This window comes from Amphiura filiformis, chromosome 14 (genome assembly GCF_039555335.1).
Source record: "Amphiura filiformis chromosome 14, Afil_fr2py, whole genome shotgun sequence".
Classification (NCBI taxonomy): domain Eukaryota; kingdom Metazoa; phylum Echinodermata; class Ophiuroidea; order Amphilepidida; family Amphiuridae; genus Amphiura; species Amphiura filiformis.
In genome coordinates, this window is record NC_092641.1 from 9,939,160 (window position 1) to 9,952,069 (window position 12,910).

Below are 12,910 nucleotides of genomic sequence, written 5' to 3' on the forward strand. Positions count from 1 at the left end.
CTTTTGCCGGACCTGCGTTGTGTTGAGTGTGGGTGGCTAGTAGAAAGCGATGAATCATAATACGATGATAAACGGATATCATCGTGCTTTGAGTACAATTCGTTGTAAGTGTCACCGGACAAAATACTTTGTCCAGGCTGCCACTGGTCATGTGTCACGGGTCGTTGAGAAGGATCCACAAGAATACTGTCACCCGGGTTTTCAGTAGGCACTCCTCTTCTACCTGGGGATTCCACTAAAATGCTTTCTCCAGGATTATCGTCACCAGGCGGCATATACATCCTTTCCGATGAAGGTCTATATCGCAGATTTGGACGATTTTCTACTCGATTAGTAAACCTCAAGTCTTCGGGTCTGTTGGCTTCTTCTTGTCTTCGAGTTTCTGATGGCACGATGCTGTGCCCTGGAATATCGATTGCTGCCGACTTAAGTAATTCTTTCATATCTTCTTCAGTCTCGCAGAAGGATTCCTGTAATTATACGAAAGTGAAGGCAGCTACAATATACTTAACTTTTGTCATATGAAGGGGGGGAGGTTTTCTTCAGGCATAAATTACATACAAGGCCTGTGTTTACATCCAAATGACTCAAAGCTAGTCCTTCCATCGCGCTCATTTTAGTAATTTCCTTTCATGTTTTGCAATGCAGAATATCCATTCTTAAACACTTGAGAATGTTCCTGCAATCTTATTGGTTCTTAACCGTGTGATATGACACGATATCACACGGGTCAGCGCGTGTGCATCGACGCGATACGTGTACTCGCTTTTTGAACCAATGGGAGGCGCACTACAACAACGGGGCTGGTCGATTTTAAGCCCTAGGTAATGCCTTGTAAAATATAGAATTTAATTTGATTAAAATTTGTACTACTTTCGATATTTTTATTATTTTGAATTGAAGTATTTAAGAATGAGAATAAAGGTATTGTTTTTAGCCGCTGTCGTGCATCTATCGTCTCATATAACACGGGCGACATCATTATTTTCAGCGTAAAAAAATTCGGCTCCGCCTCGTTTTACTCAAAATAATGATGTCGCCCGTGTTATATGAGATGATAGATGCACTCCAGCGGCTAAAAACAATACCTTTATTCTCTAAGTAAAACCTGAATGCGGGTGGATTTGTTAGCCGATAAATTATAGTTACGCGTTATGAATTTCCCGAATTTGCACAGACGTGTATGACGTGCGATCGCTGTCATAAATAGGCAAATTGACAAAATAGTTCTAGGCAAAGTAAATAAGTCAAACCACGATACATATATTTCGTCCATAGATGGAGTGACTCAACTCCTTAGATTAGAGGACTGGTACAAAAAACAAACCACAAACAAATAGATAGCCAGTCTCTCCAAATCCCAGTGCTATAATTATTGTACAGACATCATTCCAACCTACACGATCAATACGACTATACATTTACAAGTCCTAAGAAATCCAAGGATTGTCTAGCAATAATAAGGTCGTGGGTTCGACCCGTTGATTGATCTTTAAAACTCTTATTTCTGTCAACCTGGTCATCGGTTATGAATAATTATTTGACTGTATTGTCACCTACCATTTCTGAGGTCCCAATAACTTTATACCCGATCTGCCTGTGTCCTTCCTGGAAACGAGTATGACGGTATAACTCTACTCCTTTGAGAACTGGAAAATCAAAAAACAAACCACAAACAAAGTTGAGCATAGTACATACAAATAGAAGAAAAATAAGCAGTCATGCCAACCAGAATTTGATTCCTTAAGGGGTCGAGCTGTATTGTCTCAAATATCTCCGAAATGGGAGAAAACTGCAATGTTTGCTGTGAAATTTTGCCTAGCAATATCTATCTCAGGTGCAAATTTAATGGTGCACATGAAAGATTGAAGTCTTTAGATTAATATTTTAGCAATCTTAATATTATTAGTTGATAGGAAATTCTTCAAATATGCCTGTACATATAACGACGCATAACAGCCCACGCAGTTTTTTATAGGTGAACTCTTTTCGAGCAGTCCGTGTTGGACGATGACCCTATCTTTTTGCTGAGGTATTTACAGGACCTTGAAATAAGAATTATGATAGATATTTGTGACTTCGGAATGCGACGAAGGCATGTTCGAAAGCTCGTCAACATACAAACTTCTCCCTGATTTTACAGTCTCGTCGACCACTGTCTGGCGCATATTATTTTGTTACTCTAAATTCAACAAAATTCCAAAAAAAAAAAAAAAAAGACTTCTGGAGATACCATCCTGCATGTCCGTGTTCGATTTATGGTAATACAATTAACCAATTTTGAAATATCAATATTTTCAGATTCACGGAAGCCATATTTTGTACATTTTCGACAGTAACGAGTTAACGCCAATTTTGGTAGGGGGCCTACAAGTTTGTCAGTTTTGCCGAAGTTATTTATCCGGTTAACTAACGAATATCAAGGTTCATAGGCGAGCTAATAGCGCTATGTTATTATATTACTTTTACTTACGATCTTCATAATGATTCCATTTGAGAACGAATATAACTCCTTATAGGTCTTCAACTTTGTCTTCACACGACTAGCCATATTTTATGGAGTGTTGCCAGGCAAGTCAAAAGCAAATTGGGACAAATCGGCACTAAATATGGCCCGTAACTACATCAACATATCACCCAAATGTCCATGTTATTTAGGGTACAATGTTAATGTAAATACATTGTAATATACAATTTTAAAACATTGTTGAAAATGTTCTAACATGCGTATGCGCGATTCTTTCTCCCGTTTGAGTTTTAATGTATACCTAGTATAAGATATTGACAGTCAATTCATAAGAAGCCCAAAGTTAATACTAACACTGCAGCGCTGGCAATACGACCAATTCTGTAAAACGATATGACAAGAATCGTTCCGCTTGATTTATCAGGTCTATAAAGGTGACAAAGGAACAGGTCTCTAGTTTGATTCCACAACCATTCAAACCGATCTCATGTTTTATTGTATTATCATGTATTAAAATGAGGATGGCTATGTCATAAATGGACCGGAACAATATAACCGTATACTACCACCTGTGTTGAAGGACAGTTCTGAGATACAGGGTGTTCCAGAATGATCTATACCGTGTTTGAAAAATTAATCAACAGTGTATTTAATTTTAGTACCGGTACATGGAATACAATAGAGAGCTTGCGAAATGACGTTACTTTAACTTTAACTTTAACGTCTAGAGGATTACAGAGGATTATGTATTCAAAACCACCTTGGTTTTGAATACATAATCCTCTATAATCTAGACGTTAAAGTTAAAGTTAAAGTAACGTCATTTCGCAAGCTCTCTAATGACATAAATGTCACCTACTTATTGTGTTACTTTCATTTCAAAAACTTGATTCGTTTTGGCGTGATATTGATATTCTTAAAACTGGACAAAAATTGCACGTGTGTAACTTACAGCACAGGCTTCATAAGCACCAGACATTGACCTGCTTTATCACTATCGCCCAGACGTAGACGTACTTTGCAATATAGTGTAGAAATCATTCAGTTGTCAAAGGAGATACACCAAATTTGGCACAAATGTAGAGCTTGAAACACTGAATAATTCTTAATATTGATTTAAGTGACCTTTTTCATGTGTTTTCAATATTAGTCCCGATATTTGTGCTGAATTTAAAAAAAAAATTTTACGATCAATTTTACGCCAAAATGTAATTCTTATAGAGGGTATAACTTGTTTAAGAAAAACTTGCTGCAAATGTAATCTTCACCTTTTCCTAGTTGTGTGTTTGCCAATAGGGACATAAATACATGCTGTGGCACAAGGACGAATCTTCTCTATAATATTTTTATAATAGGCCCCTAAATCAATCTCTGCCGGCATTTCAAATGATGAAACTCATACACCACAATCATTATTTTCGAAACTGCCGCCAAAGACGACACATGCAGTATTAGGTCAATCAAGCTTAACAAATCCTTTATACCATGCATGCTAGTAATCGATAGATCATAACAAAATTAGCTGCAAAACTTTTTCCAAATAACTTTGTGCTGAACGGTTACTTCATTATTTTCATAATAGATTGTATTGTCAAAACTTAAACTTCACCATTGTACGCAATATTCGGTAATTTATTTTAGAAACATTCGATCTTTAAAATCTTAAATTACCAAGAAAGCTAAATATATGTAATATTTAGAACTCAAAACAATACGACTGATAACAATGCTACCTACAAAATTCAACTTTCCCGGTATGGATCTTTCTGGGACACCCATGCAGCTTAAGATGACAGCGAGACAGGTTTCTCTAGATCGATTACACGGCCATTCATACCTATTACCTGTTTTAGGAACAAACCAAAAATCGATAACGTCTTATAAACGAAACCAGTTTCGTTTAAGGGGTAGGGGTAAAAATACTCGATTACGTTTGTACAAAACATCGGTCTGAAGAATGTGTCATTATTATTATTATGTCAAAATTTCCAACATTTCATTATTACGTTTCTGGCATGGAGGGAGGGTCGGCTGAGAAACGAAACTAGTTACGTTTATTGGACGGCATCGATCTTTTGGTTTGTTCCCTTATTGTAACCTTATAGAAGCCATACTTTTCACGCCGTACTGATTACCCTCTGTACGGAATGTTACATCACAATCTTGATCGACTTGACAACAGGCACACCCCGGTACAAATAATTGTAAATGGTGGAAAGTCGTATTTATGACAAAATGATTAAAAAGTGATACTTTTAGGTATTATTCTGTTAGTTTCTGTTTGGCAAATCATAAATACTCACGTGTTTTGGTCAAAATGGCAATAATCTTTTTTCTACCCCTACCCACCTGAAATAGCTAAACACAACCCTTAAAACCCCGTTCTATTTAAATACCCCCAAAAGTGGTATATTTGAGTGGTGTGGAGGTATCATCATAAACTACTGCGTTGCAGTGTTATCGGTTGCGTAAAAACCAGAGGAGATAGATCCAGCTATCCTCAAACAAAATATGTGTGTTGCCGCTCATTCAAAAGCAATCACGCTATTTAGGTTTAACAATAAAATACAACAAAAGGGTTCGAACCCATGACGGGTGTGATGCACAAGTTGCTGCTTACTAGTTTTAGGGAAAGGTCAGTGTCAGTATACCATCAATACTATGCATACCATGCATGCAGATCCTAACATCCAGTTTATTTCAAATAAAATATGACCGAAGTTCCATGGCAAATAATAATTTTGCACGCTTGGTTACGCTTTCAACCTCTACGATTTATAATACAGACTATTTTCAATTATCAAAATATCTTTATTAGGTTTGCAGGAAATGACAGGAAAATACATAAAACAATAAAATATAGATTTGCGCATTAGTTTTCGTGGGACATGCGAGCACATCAGACACACGAACGTCATTCTGATATCAAATAATTAAATAAATCAAATATAAATATAAATAATCAAATTTGCGATACACTACACATTTTATGGCAAATTATTAAAAATTGATATTTTGACGTTTAACAGAGCTCGAAGTAAACTTTATAAATCTAATGATATATAAACACATCAAAAAAAGTAACTAACCCCCCTTAAATAGTGACCATTATTCAAAAACGAGCGATTGTATTACAAATCTGTAAAATGCGTTGGAAGCAGATTTCATTTCTGCACATATGACACCTCACAATTGACTAAATATTGAGGTCACAGCGTACATTTAAATCAATGTAACCCAATATTCGAAAATTGCAGTAAATTGTATTGATTTTCTATTCAGTATAATGGAAGGAAATCTGTGTAATGAATTCTGAGTGTTTTTGTATTGTATGTAAGTGCAACTTTCAAATCTGGACCTCACTACATTTAACTGACCGGTGTTTTATTGTTTTCTGAGCTATCGTATCAAATGAGATGTCAAAATGCGCAGAAATAAGTTCTGCTTCCAACGTATTTTACAGATTTGTAATACAATAGCCCCTTTTTAAAATAATAGCCATTATTCAAGGGGGTTAGTTACTCTTTTTGAGATGTTTACTTAAGTGTATGTAGCTGGGAGGAAAAGCCGACCATCATTTGAAAATGTTGACCTTTCGTATTGAAGACCTAAAAGTTTTACGTATTTTTTGGGAAAAATGTATACCTTCAATACGAAATGTCAACATTTTCAAATGAAATTTTAGGTATAATTATATTATTGAAAACCGACAAATAATCAATACTTATTTTAAACTTGCAAATAAGTGTGATACAAGGGAAATTTCAATCGGCATGGTGTTTTTAGGGCTGATTATAATTTATCTGCCATACATGGTTGCAACAATAAAATAATCGATTTTTAAAGTGTCATTTTTGTCTGCATGCATTTGCCTACAGTGGCATATGCCGATTACAGTTTTCTAAAAATACTTATAATAATATTCAGACGTTCAAAAGCCGGTAACCGATCTTTGATCAGTAAACAGAGTGAATAGCTCACATGATTTTGCCATACTGATTAATATTAACAGAAATTTCAAAGAAATTAAAAAGAAATAGTAAACTTGTCACCTTGATTTATTGTTTACTATCTGATAACTTTGACGCTTGGTTCGGTGGGCTGATCATTCTTATTATTAAAATACTTGGAAATCAAGTTCAATATCATCTATTTACTCGGGCACCCACCATTGTAGTGAGAAGTTTGAACAGGTTTTTACCCCCCCCCCCAAATTTTGCAAAGGGGGGGGGGGTGATCCATAAAATCATCCCACTATGTTGACGCATACATGTGGGTTTCTGATTGGCCCTTTTAGCCCACAAAAGGCCATTTTTTTATTTTTTATTATTCCACTTTTGCACCATATTTCATCAGTTTAGCTTCAAAATGGCAAAACATTTTCGCCCGCTTCACACGCATTTCTACCTTAACCTTATTCTGTCGCCAAAAGGTGCTGGATTCACTTTAACTTTTTCCAACCATGCCAACCCCATCCCGCAATGTCAAAAAGAAATCTACGCCACTGGTGGAAAATACTTAGTACTAGATTCTAGACACTATTTAAAAAGAAAGTTAAGAATTAAGACAAATGTATGAAGCAAACCACAAAAGTACTAGAAATGTGCATAAATTCATTATTGAAATGCTGCAGGCAGCAACTTTATCAGCGCCAATATTGCAACATTGAAACAAACAACTATACAAACATCCAATCCAACCCCACCCACCCCCAGTAGGCAATGCGGATTAACTGCCTTGCCCAAGGACACAACACGCTGGCACGAGCGGGGCTCGAACTCGCAACCTATGGATTATGAGTCGGGCGCCTTATCCACTCGGCCACACGGGATAAGAACTATAATAGTATCGAGTGAATATTCATGCGTGTTGGTAGTTTAACAGCAAATTTAAACAGTCATTCAACACAAAAATAATTGAGACTATCCTCAATATTTAGACTATTAACCATTTAATATTGAAGAGGATTCAATTGTACTTAATAATAATAACATACCTTTATATGCTTTATCGGAATGAGTAAGGTACACACGATAATCACCGTCCTTCAGATCCAACAGGTCTACTTCATATCCACATACTATTCTTTCAATTTCTCCCTGAAATATCTTCTGAAAATGCAGTTCAAGCTTGTGTTTCAACGTCTCTTTGGAAAATGTTTCTAAAGTATTCTTGTTAACTTTAATATCGACATACGGCAAATCTCCTTCCGTCATTTTTGTTTCAATTCATTGGACGTTCTTCTATAAGTGACGAATCTGTGAGTGATAATATTGTACGTACATATACATGATATATGAGATAAAATTCCCTATGATTGCAACAAACTGTACTCTGAGTCTGGAAAAACCCGGCGCGGTGGATGGATATATTCGGAAAAAGGCATGGCGTGTTTGATTGATTGATTGATTGATTGATTTCATTCATTCATTCATTCATTCATTCATTCATTCATTCATTCATTCATTCATTCATTCATTCATTCATTCATTCATTCAGTTAATCATCTTCAAGGCCAAAAAAATAACATGTTTGTTTCCTGTAGCAGGTCTAGAAAGTCAAATGCGAAATGCGTTTATTTTCTCCATGTCTTAAAATGAAAATCCTGCAATGGTTATTTACAGTTTCTCCGACCACCGCAACCCCCCCCCCACCCCCACCCCACCGACACAAATAATAGGCTGAAAGGGACTCTCAAACAACTAACACTGAATATAAGATACTGGTATTTTGGTTTCATAATCTTTTCAAAAACATAAAAATTTACGAATTTTGATGAGCACATTAAACTTCAGCCTACCTTTCTCCATTACTTCAATACCGTCTCCATTGCTGGTTTCAAACTGGTATTCTCCGTTTGTTCAGTCACGAGATCAACGTCACCCGTTACACCCCGTTTACGGGTTTTAAAGATAAATCTTTATTAAAATAAAAGTTTATCCTCCTCCAACCGTTCGTTCCGCACAATCAATGGCTTCGAATTTTGTGCATTTATTGTTACACAATTTGCCATTGAAAAAAGGCATAATAAGTACGTTTGTCCAAATAGTTTTTCAGGAATGATATCCCTTTATTATAAACCTTCACATTATGTACGACGTCGCGACACGGATATGAACATGTATAGAAGTGTGTAGGCGTTTTAATTGCGACTCGTTGGATTTTCCCCGGCTATTTGTAGGTCTTCACCGGCCGCGGCGTTCCAGTAAGGGCTGTGCAATAATTATGAGCCCTTGTAGGAGGGTAACATGGGGGGGAAGAAATTTTAGCGAGTCAAAAAAGGGAGGGGAAGCAATTCTTGGCAAGCCGAGAAGGAGGGGAGCGATTTTTGCCACACATTCATGGGCGCCTTTTGAATAAAACGCTCTAAAAGGCGCAGGAAACATGTATCTAGCCCATTTAAGGTTTGCAAATTGAGTTCCCAAAAAATTGGAATGTACAGGGGGGTGGAAGGTGGCAGGCCAGGGGGGGGGCAAGCGATATTTTGTGGGCGAGAGGGGAGGCAAGCGATATTTGGCGAGCCGTTTGGAACTAATTATTGCACAGCCCCTAAAAGCGTGACTAGACTTAGTCTCCTCCACAGCCGATATACCGTAAAACCCCGTCTACAAGCATATATAGTGTTTTTTTATAAAAGCAAGCGTTAATATACCAATACAATAGATCGGTCTTAAAATAATACTTGTTTGTATAGACTTGGATCCGTAATTTATTTGCTCAAACTCCATAATGGTGACTGGATTAATGTAGCTTTCATCAGAAGCACACTATATGCTTGTAGACGGGGTTTTACGGTATTGCACCCGGGATTGAGCCAAGGGCAGGCTACCAACGCGCAGCTTCTTCCTGTTCATTCAAGTGGTTGATGTTTGAATGGTAAAGATAATAATGCGCACCCCGCACCCATTCTTTAGAAATATACGTCTAGCCCTTTTCTATTCACAGATTATCCATTGTATTCCTTTTGTTTAAGGTTCGTTGCCTCGACCATTACCTAGAGTAATGGAGGTAGCTAGCTGCCCAGAGACCATTATCAACACAATAGCTCAAGATAACGGTCTCGGGCAGCGAGCTAAACAAAAGGAATACCATGGACATTCTAGAAACACTATGGAAAGGATCACAACATACATGTAGAATCTGAGTTGGTTACTAGTTTCAGATAGAATTACGGAACAAATGCATTTGCAGCTCGATTTAAATGCAAATGTTACATGGCAAGAGAAAATTATAGAGGGCTCCTGCAGTCCGTATAACAGTAATTCATAACACCACTGGTGCTCATTTAAATTTATGTAAATTAAATTTTAATTAGCATAACAAAGTAAATTTTCATAATTAAAAAGTAACCGTTTCGTTGCATGTATACTCAGCACATGTATATAAACTTGCCATTGGTTTTTAGAAGGGAATCTGTCTTTATCCTTGCCCAACCCAAAAACGCTCAACGGTCCATGCGAATTAGCTACTAGGCAAGAACCCCCGGGATACTACCCGACCAGGGGAGCTTCGCAACTAATCTGCGGTACTCATTACAAGTCAAGAGGCTGGGTGTGCAAAGCCTTACTGTGACCTACCCGTAATGGGGAGTACCATTGGACACAACGTTACTAGGTTTTTCAAATATCTGCTTATACTCACAATTTTCTAAGATATAAATTTCATGGTGTTGAAACAGATTGTAGTGCAAACATTGACAACTCTATACAATTTGCATTATTCATTAAACATTTGAATAACAATGGTCACGGGGTGAATACCCTCCATCGGATTAACTATTATGCAGGTGAATAACCTACCAAACCACTTCAAATACAGGTTTCAATTCAGTATCGAAGTTACGTAATGTTACTATGTCAACGGGATCACGCGCTTGAGTTATGAACCACGATCGAAACAATCACCACACAAAGTATATGGCACTTGAAGGCATATCAAAATAGCGTGATCCGGTAACCAAGAGAATTACGTAACCACTTCGATGCTGAATTGAGATCAATTCTGTATTGATTTGATTAAATCACTTACATTTGTCATTAAATAGACTCGCACGCAGGACACATGGGAAGAATATTAAACTATCTCGGGGTGTTTTTATTTTGGGAAAAAACCCACAACTTTTACAAAATAATACATCAGTATTTTCCATTTTGTCTTTTGGAAAATGAATACTCATTACAACAAATTCGTTTATTTTTGCTCGCCGTATATGTAAGATAAACGGTTCAAAACAGACAATTACCATAGATAATCGGTGTCTTGTTGAGGTATGGTTTGCATGTTAGTCGCTCGGAAGGCTCGACCCCTTCGGGGTCTCGCCTTCCGAGCGACTAACATGCTCACCATACCTCAACAAGACACCGATTATCTATGGTAATGGTCTGTTTCTCACCCTTTATCTACTACATAAAACTGCCCTGCATTTTCGTGTTATGCAAAATGATACAAGCGCCACGATACATTACTATTATCCTATCGGTTAAGAGAGGTGTAATGAGCGTGAACCTGGTTTGGATGCAGAGGGAGTGTGCCTGTAACAGACACAGCCACCAGAAAAGGACCAGCTCAGATCGCGCGCCAAATAAGTTTGCAGTCCAGAAATTTAATTTTTTCTCAGCCTTGCAAAAAATAGGCAGAGGTGGGAATCGAACCCGGGACCTCGGTGTTGTAAAACCTACTGCGTTACCACTGAGCCAACTGACAATCAGCTATGAGAAGTTTGATAGTAATCCTTAATATTGCTGAATAGAATAAATCAATACTGATAGGTCTATTTATCTAATGTACGATGTTATTCAAATTGGCCTATAAACTAGGAATATAATGTAAATGACTATCAATCGATCAATCAATCAAGTTGTCAAGTTATCAACAATCAATAATAAACCGACGTAGGCCTATCATGGAATATTACTAACTAGGCCTACTAACTAATATACCAAATAAATAAAATAAATAAATAAGTCAGTAAATAAATAAATAGGCATAGGCCTAAATAAATAAATAAATACATAATGCAGAATGCAGTTAGTATTTTAGTTGCAAAATTCCAAACATTCTATTCACACATTCTATTATAATTTTCTGCTAGTAAATCACCCAATCGAATGTTAACGTTGGTATGTGGAAAAGAACTGCAATAACAATAACAAACTATGTGCCCAAAGAGTTGTCTTTGGCATGTCGCTTTTTTGAAATATGATCAAAAATATCAAATTTTGGAAAAACGCCCCAAAATTTAAAACAAACACGAACCTTCCAAAATAAATATATATTAGCACTCGGCGGCCCAGTCACTACCTGCCGCTGTGATTTGGGGTAACTCATTGCTTCCCCTCTCCAGATACCGGAATTTCAAGGTCGCTCATATCCCAGCCCTTAAGGTTATTAATTATTTTAAATTGTTGTGATTTGGTAGTTCACAGCATCTTACGAATGGTAGTGAGCTTTGGAAAAAATTGCATTGCTCAATTCATAGCGAGCATGTAGAAGAATTAAAATATCACAGATATACTTTTGTAGGTGCGGCGGTTCTTGAGTTACGTTGTAAAGAGGGCAGAAACAACAAAATTTTTGTAAAATGTACATAACTCATTAACAACAATAAATTAAGCAAGTTTGCAAAGTATACGATTTGTAGAATGAACTTGTACAAAACATCAAGGTGTTAATGTTCAATAATATATTGATCTAGATAATGAAAATCGATTTTTAGGTTGCTTCGACCAACAATACCTTATGTTAGAATGTGTAAATGGTACATTTTATAGTGTTCCGGGATAGTGTTGCGACGATATTTTGGTGCAATTCAATATTCATGAATAAATGATGCCCTAGATAGTTTAGGAACTGCAAAACCCAAGTATTTATCCTCTCTGAATATTGGCAAATAGGCTTTGAAGAAAGTTCAAAGCCACTCACAGAGTTTGTGACACAAGATGGCCTTTTGAGTTCCAAAGAATGCCCTTTGGTTTGCATAATGTGCCTACGATCTTTCCGTCCCCATTTTACCCCTGACAATTTTGGGGGTGGGGGTGGGGGTGGTGGTGACAGTTTTCCCTCTGGCGTCCGCTTGTTACACCCCCTGTGAATTCCTCACCCACACATTATTTCAATGTATTTCTAGGTAGGCTAATAAATAAGACTGCCTGTTGACATTTTTATTCCCAAAATTTCTAGATGCATCAAAATTATTATTTACCAATCGCGGTCTTTGTGTTAGCAGGGACACAACGTTTTTAACACCTTCTTTTTATAGATATAGGCCTTACGCCACCTTGGCCTTGTTCAATATTGCTAAATGTTTAACCCGGTTCGACCAGCTTCACCTAATAATCCCGGGGCCTTTAATGTTGATAACCGGGATTCCCCAGTTCACGCAATATGCGTATATTATAATTGATTGTTTTGGGAAATCCCGTCGTGAGTTGTTGCGCAGTGCAG